Below are 17,767 nucleotides of genomic sequence, written 5' to 3'. Positions count from 1 at the left end.
GTCCGCGGGTCCGTGGTCACTGGATCGCATCACACCCCATCTGGAGAGTGCAGGGGAAGCACCATAGGCCCAATGGGACACCGCCCCCCACCAAGCACTTGTCGCAGCTGGGGCCCCACATTGGTCGCGCCACGTGGAGGACCACAACCACCCTGCTCACATCGCCCTGGAGGCTGGCCCGGACGACCGCGTTCCTATCACGCCCGCCTCAAACTGGCACCGGCACATCCACGGCAAAATCGGGCCTTCGGACGTCACGGGGGAAAGAAACCCACTGAGGCCACGGCCAGGGGGCACCTCCCGTCCACCTGGGAGTCCCAAGGCTTGAGCTCTGGCCATGCCTGGAAGGATGCCGCCAGGCAGGCAACCCACGCCTCTCCACTTTAGAGCCCCCAAGGTCTGGTTCCTGACAGAGCGCCGGGCAGCGAATCGGCCCCAATCGGATGTGAGCAGCTTGGCATGCCGGACACCACAGGCCTTCTGGCTACCACCAGCTGAACAAACGGAGCTCCCTCCACATGTGTGTCTACTGGCATGGTCCCCGTGCTAGACCTCAGCTCAAGTCCTCACTCATTTTGTTCAGATTTCAAAAGTTTCCATTTTTTTGTAGACATCATCGATCCAGGCACATTGATTGACGGGACCTGGAGCTCCATACGTGGCAGACACCGAGCGCGTGGCTCCGTGTCACCCCGGGACGCACGGGCCCACTGTGTCCCAGCAGAGGCACCGCATCGCACTCCACGCCCGGCCCCACGGCTGGCTGGCGTGGCCCGCGCCCCGCCTCCACACCACCTCACCATCCCCTCCTTAGGAGTCACAGCGGGGATCGGCCCACACAGTCCTTACCGCTCGACAGGATTCCCGCTGGACCGTGGCGGTGGCAGGCGCAACTGCTCCCTAGAGCCTTTCTGCCTCCATACCAGGGACCTCACCGCCCGTCCCCCAAAAGGCCACTTCTCGGTCCACGCCCTGCCGGAAGGAGAGCGGGCGTCAGGGGACCGCTGAGGACCACATGCCTTCTTTCCGCTCGTGGGCACGAGCGAAGGGAAACGGCCCCACAAGCGGCAGCGGCCCCGTACGGTCGGAAGGTCACGATCCCAGTCCAAGGCTGCCCGTGATCCCTAGGCCCGGCTGACAAGCTCGGAACTGGATGCCAATCGCTTCACCGCGCATGGGATGCTGCTGGTGCAGCTGAAATCTGAGAAAAATGGACGATCTCAATGTGAGAGCGACTGAAGCCCCAGCGAGCCCCTAGGGGCCTTGGCCACACACGCTCCCTCTTTGGAACTCCTCGCCCGACTCTTGGCACATTGCGCACTCCCTCCCCGAGTCGCCTAATCGAGTCTGGGCCATCGCGCCGCCCGCTCCCCAGACAAACTCACCATCAGGACTCGGGGCTGACCTCAGGTGGCCAATGTCCTCTCCCTGCCCACGGACTTGGGCCATTGCCCACGACCAAGACTTACACCCCGGGTGCCCCCGTGAGATCCGGCGGCACGTGCTGCGGCGCAACATGCCAAGCACAGGGCAACTCCGGCACGCTGGCAAAGGGCACAGGCGCTCGGCAGGATTTGCTTGTGAGCCCTGCTGCCGCCAATGGACCCGGACCCTCCTCACGCCATGTCCTCGCCCAGGAGAATCAGACTGACTGAAGTCTCGCTTCAGGGGGATGCCACTTCTGCCGAATCAGCCTCGTGGCGAGCACTCGGCACATCCCGCTCCAAACCACCCGTCACCCTGCTAGCCTATCCCCGGGTACACGCTGGAATCTCTTGGCCTGTCCCGGAGGGTGGGTTCAGAGCCCACCTAATCATGCCAGATTTGGCAAGACCAGCAGCCGGTATCGGACCAGGCTTGAGCCAGCATGGAGCTGGAGCGCCCGCGCCCATGTACGAAGGTCCCTGCCCTCCTTGGGCCTCCGGATCCAGGATCCTACGAGGGTGCACCGCGCCCAGGCCGCACGAGACCCCGAGGCCCTCCGTGGCCTATCGCGGTACCCAAACCACACGCGTCCTCCCACCTGCTCTAATTGGTGGCCCCAGCAGAGACAAACGACGTCCCAAACGACTGACAGGCTGACCGAATGCGCTTGGCAGCCGCATCCACTGGCACCTCAGTCCCAAAGGAGAGGGCTGCCCGTGTACAGCACAGATGAAATTGCCTTTTCCGCTTGCACTCATATCTATTCCGTCCTTCATCTCATCACCCTGCTCAGGCGCAAACGCCACCTGCTCTGCATGAAAACCGCCATGCAGAGCACCGTCCCGGGCACAACTGCATGCGGCTCAGCATGGGCTCAGCTCCAAGGGAGAGAGCAACAGAGTGGAGCCACCAGGCCCCACCTGAGCGGCTCAGTCGGCAGCCCCTGGTGACATCCCCAGGGGAGCCCGCCGGGATTTGTTCTGCTCGAAGGACAATGACCGGGACCAACGGCCACTTCGGTGGCCGGTGCCCAGACCCTGGCCCTCACAGGGGCTGTTTTTCACACGCCAGGTCCTGGCACCTCCGACAAATGCCTGAGTGTCACGAGTACGGGCAGTGGCCATGCCCTATCCTCTCCCTAGTCAAGGTCTTGCCCCCACGGCCTCTTTCCCCTGCGTCTGAACGGCACGGCTGATCCAACGCTCAAGGGTCAAGCCAGAGAACAGGCACCATTCATTTCCGCTGGCCAAGGCAAGCGGGCAGACGTCCGTCCGAGGACCCGGCTTGTCCCCGCGGACCAGGCTGTGTGCTCACTGCGGCCTGCCCCACACAACTCCCTCCGGGTGGCTGTCGTGCACGGTCCCCGTGCTGGACCTCACCTCACAGAAGTGGCCCGGTCACTCATTTCGTTCAGACGGCAAGGAAATCCTTTGGGTTCTGTCATCATCGATCCAGGCACATCGACAACAGGGGACCAGGGGCCCCGGACGTGGGGCAGACCGCGATGCCCTCAGCTGTCTGCGGCCCAGGGACACACCCTCTCACGCGACCTCAGCACGGAGAAAGGGCGGGCCTCAGCCCGACAGGCAGCGCCAGGCTCTCGCTCTCCTCAAAGCGACAGGATGCCCCTGAGGGGGAGGGAAGGCACGTTCGCCAGTCAAGGCTCAGGGAGGGCGCACAGGCGGCTGGACCGGGAGGATGTGAGAGGGCAGCATCGGTGCCAGCAGGTCCCGCCTGTTCCTGCCGGTCTGGCCTTCAGGGAGAAGAAGCCATTCGCCCAGGGGGAACACAGCTCCTGGCCCGCGGCGTCCTGTGGGAAGTTTCGAGGGATGAGAGCGCCCCATTAGACCAGACCTGATTATCGTCTCAAAGTTGCCTCAGAGACGAAGGTCCTCCCCACCTCTGCCCGCAGATCGGGCTCGGGCTGGACGTCCAATATCAAGCCAGGTGAGGACGGCAGCGCAACAAGGCACAGCTCACCCATAGGGACACCCTCTGTTCACCTACGCCCGACTCTCTCTGGGCTCACCAACCCGAGGTGGACGCTAGGGAAATTCCGGGCCGGGTTCCCGCGATTTGCAAACAGCCCACGCTGGGACGTCTACTCGCCACTGGGTGTTACCTCACGGGTCCACTGTCTTGAGCTTTGCGGTGGAGGGGTCTGCTGCACGTGTCCCATTCAGCACTTCCTTGGTCCGCGGGTCCGTGGTCACTGGATCGCATCACACCCCATCTGGAGAGTGCAGGGGAAGCACCATAGGCCCAATGGGACACCGCCCCCCACCAAGCACTTGTCGCAGCTGGGGCCCCACATTGGTCGCGCCACGTGGAGGACCACAACCACCCTGCTCACATCGCCCTGGAGGCTGGCCCGGACGACCGCGTTCCTATCACGCCCGCCTCAAACTGGCACCGGCACATCCACGGCAAAATCGGGCCTTCGGACGTCACGGGGGAAAGAAACCCACTGAGGCCACGGCCAGGGGGCACCTCCCGTCCACCTGGGAGTCCCAAGGCTTGAGCTCTGGCCATGCCTGGAAGGATGCCGCCAGGCAGGCAACCCACGCCTCTCCACTTTAGAGCCCCCAAGGTCTGGTTCCTGACAGAGCGCCGGGCAGCGAATCGGCCCCAATCGGATGTGAGCAGCTTGGCATGCCGGACACCACGGGCCTTCTGGCTACCACCAGCTGAACAAACGGAGCTCCCTCCACATGTGTGTCTACTGGCATGGTCCCCGTGCTAGACCTCAGCTCAAGTCCTCACTCATTTTGTTCAGATTTCAAAAGTTTCCATTTTTTTGTAGACATCATCGATCCAGGCACATTGATTGACGGGACCTGGAGCTCCATACGTGGCAGACACCGAGCGCGTGGCTCCGTGTCACCCCGGGACGCACGGGCCCACTGTGTCCCAGCAGAGGCACCGCATCGCACTCCACGCCCGGCCCCACGGCTGGCTGGCGTGGCCCGCGCCCCGCCTCCACACCACCTCACCATCCCCTCCTTAGGAGTCACAGCGGGGATCGGCCCACACAGTCCTTACCGCTCGACAGGATTCCCGCTGGACCGTGGCGGTGGCAGGCGCAACTGCTCCCTAGAGCCTTTCTGCCTCCATACCAGGGACCTCACCGCCCGTCCCCCAAAAGGCCACTTCTCGGTCCACGCCCTGCCGGAAGGAGAGCGGGCGTCAGGGGACCGCTGAGGACCACATGCCTTCTTTCCGCTCGTGGGCACGAGCGAAGGGAAACGGCCCCACAAGCGGCAGCGGCCCCGTACGGTCGGAAGGTCACGATCCCAGTCCAAGGCTGCCCGTGATCCCTAGGCCCGGCTGACAAGCTCGGAACTGGATGCCAATCGCTTCACCGCGCATGGGATGCTGCTGGTGCAGCTGAAATCTGAGAAAAATGGACGATCTCAATGTGAGAGCGACTGAAGCCCCAGCGAGCCCCTAGGGGCCTTGGCCACACACGCTCCCTCTTTGGAACTCCTCGCCCGACTCTTGGCACATTGCGCACTCCCTCCCCGAGTCGCCTAATCGAGTCTGGGCCATCGCGCCGCCCGCTCCCCAGACAAACTCACCATCAGGACTCGGGGCTGACCTCAGGTGGCCAATGTCCTCTCCCTGCCCACGGACTTGGGCCATTGCCCACGACCAAGACTTACACCCCGGGTGCCCCCGTGAGATCCGGCGGCACGTGCTGCGGCGCAACATGCCAAGCACAGGGCAACTCCGGCACGCTGGCAAAGGGCACAGGCGCTCGGCAGGATTTGCTTGTGAGCCCTGCTGCCGCCAATGGACCCGGACCCTCCTCACGCCATGTCCTCGCCCAGGAGAATCAGACTGACTGAAGTCTCGCTTCAGGGGGATGCCACTTCTGCCGAATCAGCCTCGTGGCGAGCACTCGGCACATCCCGCTCCAAACCACCCGTCACCCTGCTAGCCTATCCCCGGGTACACGCTGGAATCTCTTGGCCTGTCCCGGAGGGTGGGTTCAGAGCCCACCTAATCATGCCAGATTTGGCAAGACCAGCAGCCGGTATCGGACCAGGCTTGAGCCAGCATGGAGCTGGAGCGCCCGCGCCCATGTACGAAGGTCCCTGCCCTCCTTGGGCCTCCGGATCCAGGATCCTACGAGGGTGCACCGCGCCCAGGCCGCACGAGACCCCGAGGCCCTCCGTGGCCTATCGCGGTACCCAAACCACACGCGTCCTCCCACCTGCTCTAATTGGTGGCCCCAGCAGAGACAAACGACGTCCCAAACGACTGACAGGCTGACCGAATGCGCTTGGCAGCCGCATCCACTGGCACCTCAGTCCCAAAGGAGAGGGCTGCCCGTGTACAGCACAGATGAAATTGCCTTTTCCGCTTGCACTCATATCTATTCCGTCCTTCATCTCATCACCCTGCTCAGGCGCAAACGCCACCTGCTCTGCATGAAAACCGCCATGCAGAGCACCGTCCCGGGCACAACTGCATGCGGCTCAGCATGGGCTCAGCTCCAAGGGAGAGAGCAACAGAGTGGAGCCACCAGGCCCCACCTGAGCGGCTCAGTCGGCAGCCCCTGGTGACATCCCCAGGGGAGCCCGCCGGGATTTGTTCTGCTCGAAGGACAATGACCGGGACCAACGGCCACTTCGGTGGCCGGTGCCCAGACCCTGGCCCTCACAGGGGCTGTTTTTCACACGCCAGGTCCTGGCACCTCCGACAAATGCCTGAGTGTCACGAGTACGGGCAGTGGCCATGCCCTATCCTCTCCCTAGTCAAGGTCTTGCCCCCACGGCCTCTTTCCCCTGCGTCTGAACGGCACGGCTGATCCAACGCTCAAGGGTCAAGCCAGAGAACAGGCACCATTCATTTCCGCTGGCCAAGGCAAGCGGGCAGACGTCCGTCCGAGGACCCGGCTTGTCCCCGCGGACCAGGCTGTGTGCTCACTGCGGCCTGCCCCACACAACTCCCTCCGGGTGGCTGTCGTGCACGGTCCCCGTGCTGGACCTCACCTCACAGAAGTGGCCCGGTCACTCATTTCGTTCAGACGGCAAGGAAATCCTTTGGGTTCTGTCATCATCGATCCAGGCACATCGACAACAGGGGACCAGGGGCCCCGGACGTGGGGCAGACCGCGATGCCCTCAGCTGTCTGCGGCCCAGGGACACACCCTCTCACGCGACCTCAGCACGGAGAAAGGGCGGGCCTCAGCCCGACAGGCAGCGCCAGGCTCTCGCTCTCCTCAAAGCGACAGGATGCCCCTGAGGGGGAGGGAAGGCACGTTCCCCAGTCAAGGCTCAGGGAGGGCGCACAGGCGGCTGGACCGGGAGGATGTGAGAGGGCAGCATCGGTGCCAGCAGGTCCCGCCTGTTCCTGCCGGTCTGGCCTTCAGGGAGAAGAAGCCATTTGCCCAGGGGGAACACAGCTCCTGGCCCGCGGCGTCCTGTGGGAAGTTTCGAGGGATGAGAGCGCCCCATTAGACCAGACCTGATTATCGTCTCAAAGTTGCCTCAGAGACGAAGGTCCTCCCCACCTCTGCCCGCAGATCGGGCTCGGGCTGGACGTCCAATATCAAGCCAGGTGAGGACGGCAGCGCAACAAGGCACAGCTCACCCATAGGGACACCCTCTGTTCACCTACGCCCGACTCTCTCTGGGCTCACCAACCCGAGGTGGACGCTAGGGAAATTCCGGGCCGGGTTCCCGCGATTTGCAAACAGCCCACGCTGGGACGTCTACTCGCCACTGGGTGTTACCTCACGGGTCCACTGTCTTGAGCTTTGCGGTGGAGGGGTCTGCTGCACGTGTCCCATTCAGCACTTCCTTGGTCCGCGGGTCCGTGGTCACTGGATCGCATCACACCCCATCTGGAGAGTGCAGGGGAAGCACCATAGGCCCAATGGGACACCGCCCCCCACCAAGCACTTGTCGCAGCTGGGGCCCCACATTGGTCGCGCCACGTGGAGGACCACAACCACCCTGCTCACATCGCCCTGGAGGCTGGCCCGGACGACCGCGTTCCTATCACGCCCGCCTCAAACTGGCACCGGCACATCCACGGCAAAATCGGGCCTTCGGACGTCACGGGGGAAAGAAACCCACTGAGGCCACGGCCAGGGGGCACCTCCCGTCCACCTGGGAGTCCCAAGGCTTGAGCTCTGGCCATGCCTGGAAGGATGCCGCCAGGCAGGCAACCCACGCCTCTCCACTTTAGAGCCCCCAAGGTCTGGTTCCTGACAGAGCGCCGGGCAGCGAATCGGCCCCAATCGGATGTGAGCAGCTTGGCATGCCGGACACCACGGGCCTTCTGGCTACCACCAGCTGAACAAACGGAGCTCCCTCCACATGTGTGTCTACTGGCATGGTCCCCGTGCTAGACCTCAGCTCAAGTCCTCACTCATTTTGTTCAGATTTCAAAAGTTTCCATTTTTTTGTAGACATCATCGATCCAGGCACATTGATTGACGGGACCTGGAGCTCCATACGTGGCAGACACCGAGCGCGTGGCTCCGTGTCACCCCGGGACGCACGGGCCCACTGTGTCCCAGCAGAGGCACCGCATCGCACTCCACGCCCGGCCCCACGGCTGGCTGGCGTGGCCCGCGCCCCGCCTCCACACCACCTCACCATCCCCTCCTTAGGAGTCACAGCGGGGATCGGCCCACACAGTCCTTACCGCTCGACAGGATTCCCGCTGGACCGTGGCGGTGGCAGGCGCAACTGCTCCCTAGAGCCTTTCTGCCTCCATACCAGGGACCTCACCGCCCGTCCCCCAAAAGGCCACTTCTCGGTCCACGCCCTGCCGGAAGGAGAGCGGGCGTCAGGGGACCGCTGAGGACCACATGCCTTCTTTCCGCTCGTGGGCACGAGCGAAGGGAAACGGCCCCACAAGCGGCAGCGGCCCCGTACGGTCGGAAGGTCACGATCCCAGTCCAAGGCTGCCCGTGATCCCTAGGCCCGGCTGACAAGCTCGGAACTGGATGCCAATCGCTTCACCGCGCATGGGATGCTGCTGGTGCAGCTGAAATCTGAGAAAAATGGACGATCTCAATGTGAGAGCGACTGAAGCCCCAGCGAGCCCCTAGGGGCCTTGGCCACACACGCTCCCTCTTTGGAACTCCTCGCCCGACTCTTGGCACATTGCGCACTCCCTCCCCGAGTCGCCTAATCGAGTCTGGGCCATCGCGCCGCCCGCTCCCCAGACAAACTCACCATCAGGACTCGGGGCTGACCTCAGGTGGCCAATGTCCTCTCCCTGCCCACGGACTTGGGCCATTGCCCACGACCAAGACTTACACCCCGGGTGCCCCCGTGAGATCCGGCGGCACGTGCTGCGGCGCAACATGCCAAGCACAGGGCAACTCCGGCACGCTGGCAAAGGGCACAGGCGCTCGGCAGGATTTGCTTGTGAGCCCTGCTGCCGCCAATGGACCCGGACCCTCCTCACGCCATGTCCTCGCCCAGGAGAATCAGACTGACTGAAGTCTCGCTTCAGGGGGATGCCACTTCTGCCGAATCAGCCTCGTGGCGAGCACTCGGCACATCCCGCTCCAAACCACCCGTCACCCTGCTAGCCTATCCCCGGGTACACGCTGGAATCTCTTGGCCTGTCCCGGAGGGTGGGTTCAGAGCCCACCTAATCATGCCAGATTTGGCAAGACCAGCAGCCGGTATCGGACCAGGCTTGAGCCAGCATGGAGCTGGAGCGCCCGCGCCCATGTACGAAGGTCCCTGCCCTCCTTGGGCCTCCGGATCCAGGATCCTACGAGGGTGCACCGCGCCCAGGCCGCACGAGACCCCGAGGCCCTCCGTGGCCTATCGCGGTACCCAAACCACACGCGTCCTCCCACCTGCTCTAATTGGTGGCCCCAGCAGAGACAAACGACGTCCCAAACGACTGACAGGCTGACCGAATGCGCTTGGCAGCCGCATCCACTGGCACCTCAGTCCCAAAGGAGAGGGCTGCCCGTGTACAGCACAGATGAAATTGCCTTTTCCGCTTGCACTCATATCTATTCCGTCCTTCATCTCATCACCCTGCTCAGGCGCAAACGCCACCTGCTCTGCATGAAAACCGCCATGCAGAGCACCGTCCCGGGCACAACTGCATGCGGCTCAGCATGGGCTCAGCTCCAAGGGAGAGAGCAACAGAGTGGAGCCACCAGGCCCCACCTGAGCGGCTCAGTCGGCAGCCCCTGGTGACATCCCCAGGGGAGCCCGCCGGGATTTGTTCTGCTCGAAGGACAATGACCGGGACCAACGGCCACTTCGGTGGCCGGTGCCCAGACCCTGGCCCTCACAGGGGCTGTTTTTCACACGCCAGGTCCTGGCACCTCCGACAAATGCCTGAGTGTCACGAGTACGGGCAGTGGCCATGCCCTATCCTCTCCCTAGTCAAGGTCTTGCCCCCACGGCCTCTTTCCCCTGCGTCTGAACGGCACGGCTGATCCAACGCTCAAGGGTCAAGCCAGAGAACAGGCACCATTCATTTCCGCTGGCCAAGGCAAGCGGGCAGACGTCCGTCCGAGGACCCGGCTTGTCCCCGCGGACCAGGCTGTGTGCTCACTGCGGCCTGCCCCACACAACTCCCTCCGGGTGGCTGTCGTGCACGGTCCCCGTGCTGGACCTCACCTCACAGAAGTGGCCCGGTCACTCATTTCGTTCAGACGGCAAGGAAATCCTTTGGGTTCTGTCATCATCGATCCAGGCACATCGACAACAGGGGACCAGGGGCCCCGGACGTGGGGCAGACCGCGATGCCCTCAGCTGTCTGCGGCCCAGGGACACACCCTCTCACGCGACCTCAGCACGGAGAAAGGGCGGGCCTCAGCCCGACAGGCAGCGCCAGGCTCTCGCTCTCCTCAAAGCGACAGGATGCCCCTGAGGGGGAGGGAAGGCACGTTCGCCAGTCAAGGCTCAGGGAGGGCGCACAGGCGGCTGGACCGGGAGGATGTGAGAGGGCAGCATCGGTGCCAGCAGGTCCCGCCTGTTCCTGCCGGTCTGGCCTTCAGGGAGAAGAAGCCATTCGCCCAGGGGGAACACAGCTCCTGGCCCGCGGCGTCCTGTGGGAAGTTTCGAGGGATGAGAGCGCCCCATTAGACCAGACCTGATTATCGTCTCAAAGTTGCCTCAGAGACGAAGGTCCTCCCCACCTCTGCCCGCAGATCGGGCTCGGGCTGGACGTCCAATATCAAGCCAGGTGAGGACGGCAGCGCAACAAGGCACAGCTCACCCATAGGGACACCCTCTGTTCACCTACGCCCGACTCTCTCTGGGCTCACCAACCCGAGGTGGACGCTAGGGAAATTCCGGGCCGGGTTCCCGCGATTTGCAAACAGCCCACGCTGGGACGTCTACTCGCCACTGGGTGTTACCTCACGGGTCCACTGTCTTGAGCTTTGCGGTGGAGGGGTCTGCTGCACGTGTCCCATTCAGCACTTCCTTGGTCCGCGGGTCCGTGGTCACTGGATCGCATCACACCCCATCTGGAGAGTGCAGGGGAAGCACCATAGGCCCAATGGGACACCGCCCCCCACCAAGCACTTGTCGCAGCTGGGGCCCCACATTGGTCGCGCCACGTGGAGGACCACAACCACCCTGCTCACATCGCCCTGGAGGCTGGCCCGGACGACCGCGTTCCTATCACGCCCGCCTCAAACTGGCACCGGCACATCCACGGCAAAATCGGGCCTTCGGACGTCACGGGGGAAAGAAACCCACTGAGGCCACGGCCAGGGGGCACCTCCCGTCCACCTGGGAGTCCCAAGGCTTGAGCTCTGGCCATGCCTGGAAGGATGCCGCCAGGCAGGCAACCCACGCCTCTCCACTTTAGAGCCCCCAAGGTCTGGTTCCTGACAGAGCGCCGGGCAGCGAATCGGCCCCAATCGGATGTGAGCAGCTTGGCATGCCGGACACCACGGGCCTTCTGGCTACCACCAGCTGAACAAACGGAGCTCCCTCCACATGTGTGTCTACTGGCATGGTCCCCGTGCTAGACCTCAGCTCAAGTCCTCACTCATTTTGTTCAGATTTCAAAAGTTTCCATTTTTTTGTAGACATCATCGATCCAGGCACATTGATTGACGGGACCTGGAGCTCCATACGTGGCAGACACCGAGCGCGTGGCTCCGTGTCACCCCGGGACGCACGGGCCCACTGTGTCCCAGCAGAGGCACCGCATCGCACTCCACGCCCGGCCCCACGGCTGGCTGGCGTGGCCCGCGCCCCGCCTCCACACCACCTCACCATCCCCTCCTTAGGAGTCACAGCGGGGATCGGCCCACACAGTCCTTACCGCTCGACAGGATTCCCGCTGGACCGTGGCGGTGGCAGGCGCAACTGCTCCCTAGAGCCTTTCTGCCTCCATACCAGGGACCTCACCGCCCGTCCCCCAAAAGGCCACTTCTCGGTCCACGCCCTGCCGGAAGGAGAGCGGGCGTCAGGGGACCGCTGAGGACCACATGCCTTCTTTCCGCTCGTGGGCACGAGCGAAGGGAAACGGCCCCACAAGCGGCAGCGGCCCCGTACGGTCGGAAGGTCACGATCCCAGTCCAAGGCTGCCCGTGATCCCTAGGCCCGGCTGACAAGCTCGGAACTGGATGCCAATCGCTTCACCGCGCATGGGATGCTGCTGGTGCAGCTGAAATCTGAGAAAAATGGACGATCTCAATGTGAGAGCGACTGAAGCCCCAGCGAGCCCCTAGGGGCCTTGGCCACACACGCTCCCTCTTTGGAACTCCTCGCCCGACTCTTGGCACATTGCGCACTCCCTCCCCGAGTCGCCTAATCGAGTCTGGGCCATCGCGCCGCCCGCTCCCCAGACAAACTCACCATCAGGACTCGGGGCTGACCTCAGGTGGCCAATGTCCTCTCCCTGCCCACGGACTTGGGCCATTGCCCACGACCAAGACTTACACCCCGGGTGCCCCCGTGAGATCCGGCGGCACGTGCTGCGGCGCAACATGCCAAGCACAGGGCAACTCCGGCACGCTGGCAAAGGGCACAGGCGCTCGGCAGGATTTGCTTGTGAGCCCTGCTGCCGCCAATGGACCCGGACCCTCCTCACGCCATGTCCTCGCCCAGGAGAATCAGACTGACTGAAGTCTCGCTTCAGGGGGATGCCACTTCTGCCGAATCAGCCTCGTGGCGAGCACTCGGCACATCCCGCTCCAAACCACCCGTCACCCTGCTAGCCTATCCCCGGGTACACGCTGGAATCTCTTGGCCTGTCCCGGAGGGTGGGTTCAGAGCCCACCTAATCATGCCAGATTTGGCAAGACCAGCAGCCGGTATCGGACCAGGCTTGAGCCAGCATGGAGCTGGAGCGCCCGCGCCCATGTACGAAGGTCCCTGCCCTCCTTGGGCCTCCGGATCCAGGATCCTACGAGGGTGCACCGCGCCCAGGCCGCACGAGACCCCGAGGCCCTCCGTGGCCTATCGCGGTACCCAAACCACACGCGTCCTCCCACCTGCTCTAATTGGTGGCCCCAGCAGAGACAAACGACGTCCCAAACGACTGACAGGCTGACCGAATGCGCTTGGCAGCCGCATCCACTGGCACCTCAGTCCCAAAGGAGAGGGCTGCCCGTGTACAGCACAGATGAAATTGCCTTTTCCGCTTGCACTCATATCTATTCCGTCCTTCATCTCATCACCCTGCTCAGGCGCAAACGCCACCTGCTCTGCATGAAAACCGCCATGCAGAGCACCGTCCCGGGCACAACTGCATGCGGCTCAGCATGGGCTCAGCTCCAAGGGAGAGAGCAACAGAGTGGAGCCACCAGGCCCCACCTGAGCGGCTCAGTCGGCAGCCCCTGGTGACATCCCCAGGGGAGCCCGCCGGGATTTGTTCTGCTCGAAGGACAATGACCGGGACCAACGGCCACTTCGGTGGCCGGTGCCCAGACCCTGGCCCTCACAGGGGCTGTTTTTCACACGCCAGGTCCTGGCACCTCCGACAAATGCCTGAGTGTCACGAGTACGGGCAGTGGCCATGCCCTATCCTCTCCCTAGTCAAGGTCTTGCCCCCACGGCCTCTTTCCCCTGCGTCTGAACGGCACGGCTGATCCAACGCTCAAGGGTCAAGCCAGAGAACAGGCACCATTCATTTCCGCTGGCCAAGGCAAGCGGGCAGACGTCCGTCCGAGGACCCGGCTTGTCCCCGCGGACCAGGCTGTGTGCTCACTGCGGCCTGCCCCACACAACTCCCTCCGGGTGGCTGTCGTGCACGGTCCCCGTGCTGGACCTCACCTCACAGAAGTGGCCCGGTCACTCATTTCGTTCAGACGGCAAGGAAATCCTTTGGGTTCTGTCATCATCGATCCAGGCACATCGACAACAGGGGACCAGGGGCCCCGGACGTGGGGCAGACCGCGATGCCCTCAGCTGTCTGCGGCCCAGGGACACACCCTCTCACGCGACCTCAGCACGGAGAAAGGGCGGGCCTCAGCCCGACAGGCAGCGCCAGGCTCTCGCTCTCCTCAAAGCGACAGGATGCCCCTGAGGGGGAGGGAAGGCACGTTCGCCAGTCAAGGCTCAGGGAGGGCGCACAGGCGGCTGGACCGGGAGGATGTGAGAGGGCAGCATCGGTGCCAGCAGGTCCCGCCTGTTCCTGCCGGTCTGGCCTTCAGGGAGAAGAAGCCATTCGCCCAGGGGGAACACAGCTCCTGGCCCGCGGCGTCCTGTGGGAAGTTTCGAGGGATGAGAGCGCCCCATTAGACCAGACCTGATTATCGTCTCAAAGTTGCCTCAGAGACGAAGGTCCTCCCCACCTCTGCCCGCAGATCGGGCTCGGGCTGGACGTCCAATATCAAGCCAGGTGAGGACGGCAGCGCAACAAGGCACAGCTCACCCATAGGGACACCCTCTGTTCACCTACGCCCGACTCTCTCTGGGCTCACCAACCCGAGGTGGACGCTAGGGAAATTCCGGGCCGGGTTCCCGCGATTTGCAAACAGCCCACGCTGGGACGTCTACTCGCCACTGGGTGTTACCTCACGGGTCCACTGTCTTGAGCTTTGCGGTGGAGGGGTCTGCTGCACGTGTCCCATTCAGCACTTCCTTGGTCCGCGGGTCCGTGGTCACTGGATCGCATCACACCCCATCTGGAGAGTGCAGGGGAAGCACCATAGGCCCAATGGGACACCGCCCCCCACCAAGCACTTGTCGCAGCTGGGGCCCCACATTGGTCGCGCCACGTGGAGGACCACAACCACCCTGCTCACATCGCCCTGGAGGCTGGCCCGGACGACCGCGTTCCTATCACGCCCGCCTCAAACTGGCACCGGCACATCCACGGCAAAATCGGGCCTTCGGACGTCACGGGGGAAAGAAACCCACTGAGGCCACGGCCAGGGGGCACCTCCCGTCCACCTGGGAGTCCCAAGGCTTGAGCTCTGGCCATGCCTGGAAGGATGCCGCCAGGCAGGCAACCCACGCCTCTCCACTTTAGAGCCCCCAAGGTCTGGTTCCTGACAGAGCGCCGGGCAGCGAATCGGCCCCAATCGGATGTGAGCAGCTTGGCATGCCGGACACCACGGGCCTTCTGGCTACCACCAGCTGAACAAACGGAGCTCCCTCCACATGTGTGTCTACTGGCATGGTCCCCGTGCTAGACCTCAGCTCAAGTCCTCACTCATTTTGTTCAGATTTCAAAAGTTTCCATTTTTTTGTAGACATCATCGATCCAGGCACATTGATTGGCGGGACCTGGAGCTCCATACGTGGCAGACACCGAGCGCGTGGCTCCGTGTCACCCCGGGACGCACGGGCCCACTGTGTCCCAGCAGAGGCACCGCATCGCACTCCACGCCCGGCCCCACGGCTGGCTGGCGTGGCCCGCGCCCCGCCTCCACACCACCTCACCATCCCCTCCTTAGGAGTCACAGCGGGGATCGGCCCACACAGTCCTTACCGCTCGACAGGATTCCCGCTGGACCGTGGCGGTGGCAGGCGCAACTGCTCCCTAGAGCCTTTCTGCCTCCATACCAGGGACCTCACCGCCCGTCCCCCAAAAGGCCACTTCTCGGTCCACGCCCTGCCGGAAGGAGAGCGGGCGTCAGGGGACCGCTGAGGACCACATGCCTTCTTTCCGCTCGTGGGCACGAGCGAAGGGAAACGGCCCCACAAGCGGCAGCGGCCCCGTACGGTCGGAAGGTCACGATCCCAGTCCAAGGCTGCCCGTGATCCCTAGGCCCGGCTGACAAGCTCGGAACTGGATGCCAATCGCTTCACCGCGCATGGGATGCTGCTGGTGCAGCTGAAATCTGAGAAAAATGGACGATCTCAATGTGAGAGCGACTGAAGCCCCAGCGAGCCCCTAGGGGCCTTGGCCACACACGCTCCCTCTTTGGAACTCCTCGCCCGACTCTTGGCACATTGCGCACTCCCTCCCCGAGTCGCCTAATCGAGTCTGGGCCATCGCGCCGCCCGCTCCCCAGACAAACTCACCATCAGGACTCGGGGCTGACCTCAGGTGGCCAATGTCCTCTCCCTGCCCACGGACTTGGGCCATTGCCCACGACCAAGACTTACACCCCGGGTGCCCCCGTGAGATCCGGCGGCACGTGCTGCGGCGCAACATGCCAAGCACAGGGCAACTCCGGCACGCTGGCAAAGGGCACAGGCGCTCGGCAGGATTTGCTTGTGAGCCCTGCTGCCGCCAATGGACCCGGACCCTCCTCACGCCATGTCCTCGCCCAGGAGAATCAGACTGACTGAAGTCTCGCTTCAGGGGGATGCCACTTCTGCCGAATCAGCCTCGTGGCGAGCACTCGGCACATCCCGCTCCAAACCACCCGTCACCCTGCTAGCCTATCCCCGGGTACACGCTGGAATCTCTTGGCCTGTCCCGGAGGGTGGGTTCAGAGCCCACCTAATCATGCCAGATTTGGCAAGACCAGCAGCCGGTATCGGACCAGGCTTGAGCCAGCATGGAGCTGGAGCGCCCGCGCCCATGTACGAAGGTCCCTGCCCTCCTTGGGCCTCCGGATCCAGGATCCTACGAGGGTGCACCGCGCCCAGGCCGCACGAGACCCCGAGGCCCTCCGTGGCCTATCGCGGTACCCAAACCACACGCGTCCTCCCACCTGCTCTAATTGGTGGCCCCAGCAGAGACAAACGACGTCCCAAACGACTGACAGGCTGACCGAATGCGCTTGGCAGCCGCATCCACTGGCACCTCAGTCCCAAAGGAGAGGGCTGCCCGTGTACAGCACAGATGAAATTGCCTTTTCCGCTTGCACTCATATCTATTCCGTCCTTCATCTCATCACCCTGCTCAGGCGCAAACGCCACCTGCTCTGCATGAAAACCGCCATGCAGAGCACCGTCCCGGGCACAACTGCATGCGGCTCAGCATGGGCTCAGCTCCAAGGGAGAGAGCAACAGAGTGGAGCCACCAGGCCCCACCTGAGCGGCTCAGTCGGCAGCCCCTGGTGACATCCCCAGGGGAGCCCGCCGGGATTTGTTCTGCTCGAAGGACAATGACCGGGACCAACGGCCACTTCGGTGGCCGGTGCCCAGACCCTGGCCCTCACAGGGGCTGTTTTTCACACGCCAGGTCCTGGCACCTCCGACAAATGCCTGAGTGTCACGAGTACGGGCAGTGGCCATGCCCTATCCTCTCCCTAGTCAAGGTCTTGCCCCCACGGCCTCTTTCCCCTGCGTCTGAACGGCACGGCTGATCCAACGCTCAAGGGTCAAGCCAGAGAACAGGCACCATTCATTTCCGCTGGCCAAGGCAAGCGGGCAGACGTCCGTCCGAGGACCCGGCTTGTCCCCGCGGACCAGGCTGTGTGCTCACTGCGGCCTGCCCCACACAACTCCCTCCGGGTGGCTGTCGTGCACGGTCCCCGTGCTGGACCTCACCTCACAGAAGTGGCCCGGTCACTCATTTCGTTCAGACGGCAAGGAAATCCTTTGGGTTCTGTCATCATCGATCCAGGCACATCGACAACAGGGGACCAGGGGCCCCGGACGTGGGGCAGACCGCGATGCCCTCAGCTGTCTGCGGCCCAGGGACACACCCTCTCACGCGACCTCAGCACGGAGAAAGGGCGGGCCTCAGCCCGACAGGCAGCGCCAGGCTCTCGCTCTCCTCAAAGCGACAGGATGCCCCTGAGGGGGAGGGAAGGCACGTTCGCCAGTCAAGGCTCAGGGAGGGCGCACAGGCGGCTGGACCGGGAGGATGTGAGAGGGCAGCATCGGTGCCAGCAGGTCCCGCCTGTTCCTGCCGGTCTGGCCTTCAGGGAGAAGAAGCCATTCGCCCAGGGGGAACACAGCTCCTGGCCCGCGGCGTCCTGTGGGAAGTTTCGAGGGATGAGAGCGCCCCATTAGACCAGACCTGATTATCGTCTCAA

The 17,767-nt window shown here is 63.7% G+C and overlaps 5 pseudogenes; all 5 read right to left on the bottom strand.

The window, feature by feature from the left end:
* Positions 1-548: 548 nt before the first annotated feature.
* Positions 549-623, bottom strand: LOC128580254 (uncharacterized; annotated as a pseudogene).
* Positions 624-4,166: 3,543 nt separating this feature from the next.
* LOC128580253 (uncharacterized) lies at positions 4,167-4,241 on the bottom strand (annotated as a pseudogene).
* A 3,543-nt stretch (positions 4,242-7,784) lies between these two features.
* LOC128580252 (uncharacterized) lies at positions 7,785-7,859 on the bottom strand (annotated as a pseudogene).
* Positions 7,860-11,402: 3,543 nt separating this feature from the next.
* On the bottom strand, positions 11,403-11,477 carry LOC128580250 (uncharacterized; annotated as a pseudogene).
* Positions 11,478-15,020: 3,543 nt separating this feature from the next.
* On the bottom strand, positions 15,021-15,095 carry LOC128580248 (uncharacterized; annotated as a pseudogene).
* Positions 15,096-17,767: the final 2,672 nt, after the last annotated feature.

The sequence above is a fragment of the Nycticebus coucang genome, chromosome 2 (genome assembly GCF_027406575.1).
Source record: "Nycticebus coucang isolate mNycCou1 chromosome 2, mNycCou1.pri, whole genome shotgun sequence".
NCBI lineage: Eukaryota > Metazoa > Chordata > Mammalia > Primates > Lorisidae > Nycticebus > Nycticebus coucang.
The sequence above is the reverse complement of the archived record's forward strand: the minus strand, read 5'-3'. Positions and strand labels throughout refer to the sequence as shown.